We start from the raw sequence: 2,005 nt of genomic DNA, 5'->3' as shown, positions 1-2,005 counted from the left end.
GCTCTCAGAGAGGCCGAGGGCTCCTCCCTGGGCAGGGAGAAACTTCCTTCGGGGTCACTGAGGTCAACAGAGCTCGGCTGACTCCGGCAGGTTTGTTTGTTCTCCTCTGAGCCCCTTGCCCTGCTGCTGAATCACTTGTTCTGAAACAGAAGCCCAAGGAAAATCCTGCAGCCACTTCCCTTTTGCATCCCCTGCTCTCCGTGTCATTTCACTCCTGGAGCATCCCCAGCCTCAGTCCCTTCCCAAAACTGATGATTCATTCTCTCCGGGTTATTTTCAAGCACAGTTGTAGTTTTAATCTCCTATTGTTGCTGTTGGGCACCTTGGCGGTGTCACGGCAATCTTTGCTCATTGATCTATGTGGAGTGAAGCAGGATGTTAATGATGGCTTATCCTTTGTAGTGTAACAAGTACCTTTTACTAATCTAACACTGTAAAAATAAAAAAAAAGGTCCCCCTTTTCTCCCCCCACCTTCCTTCCAGCCCCTAAAACAATCCCGGGCAGCGAGGGCAGTGTGTTGCTTGGGCTAAGGCTGGGCTGTTAGCTAAATTAAGCCATTGTGACTCAAAATCCTCCTTTAATAAGGTTCATGCTGTCTACAACTTCATCATTTTCTGCTGAATGATAATTACTTTATTCAATCATGTTCAAGGTTTTAGTGAAAGCTAGCATTGATTGATTAACTTCAATTACCATGCTTACATTTGCATAGATAAAAACTGCTTTTCAATTTGTGAGTGGCACGCTGGTGGAAACCCGGCGCTGGTATTTGCATTTCAATGTGGATAGTGAAGAATAAAGGTGGGAGAGAGGTCTGATCAGTGCTAAGCCCTTTCTGCTTCAGTGCTCGAGCATTTTTCCATAAACACTCCTGTGATGGTGTTGGTTTGCTCGCGGGAAGCGGGCGCCTCCTGTTTACACGGCCCCGCGACGATCCAGCGGCGCCGGGAGCGCCGGGACCGGGCTCGGGAGCCGCCGGCACCGGGGAAGCCGCCGGGACAGCCCGGGAAGCCACCGGGACAGCCCGGGAGCGCTTCTCCAGCACCGGGGAAGCCACCGGGACAGCCCGGGAAGCCACCGGGACAGCCCGGGAGCGCTTCTCCAGCACCGGGGAAGCCACCGGGACAGCCCGGGAAGCCACCGGGACAGCCCGGGAGCGCTTCTCCAGCCGCCGGCTCGCAGCGGACGAGGCCGTGCCCGCGGCCCCGGCCCCGCCATCCTCCCCTCCCGGCCAGGCTCTGCTGCAGGGCGGCCGGAGGATGAGGATGAGGATGAGGATGAGGATGAGGATGAGGATGAGGATGAGGATGAGGATGAGGACGAGTAAAATGCCCGCTGCCCGGGGCATTTTACTGCCAGAGTTCGCTGTGGCACCGAGCGGGCACCAGGCTGGGCAGCGCTGCTCCCCTGAGAGCGGCTGGCAGCCCTCTGTGCCCGGCTGTGCCCGGGTGTGCCCGGGTGTCCCATCCTGGCTGTCCCGGCTGTGCCCGGCTGTCCCGGGTGTGCCTGGCTATCCCATCCTGAGCTGTGCCCAGCTGTCCCATCTTGGCTGTGCCCGGGTGTCCCGGCTGTGCCCGGCTGTGCCTGGCTGTCCCGTCCTGGCTGTACCCGCGTGTCCCATCCTGGCTGTCCCGGGTGTCCCATCCCGGCTGTGCCTGGCTGTCCCATCCCGGCTGTGCCCGGCTGTCCCATCCCGGCTGTGCCCAGGTGTCCTGAGCTGTGCCCGGGTGTCCCATCCTGGGTTGTCCCATCCCAGCTGTGCCCGGGTGTCCCAGCTGTGCCTGGCTGTCCCGGCTGTGCCCGGCTGTGCCTGGGTGTCCTGGTCTGTGCCCGGCTGTCCCATCCCGGCTGTGCCCGGCTGTGCCCGGCTGTGCCCGGCTGTGCCCGGCTGTCCCGGCTGTCCCGGCTGTCCCGTCCTGCTGCTGTTCCCTGTCTCCTGTCCCCGGAGATGGGGGCACACCCTTTCCTTTGGGCTTTCCGGTGCCCCCGGCTGCCCAGCTGCCC

Source organism: Lonchura striata, chromosome 7 (genome assembly GCF_050655825.1).
Source record: "Lonchura striata isolate lonStrDom1 chromosome 7, ASM5065582v1, whole genome shotgun sequence".
NCBI classification, from domain to species: Eukaryota; Metazoa; Chordata; class Aves; order Passeriformes; family Estrildidae; genus Lonchura; species Lonchura striata.
The sequence above is the reverse complement of the archived record's forward strand: the minus strand, read 5'-3'. Positions refer to the sequence as shown.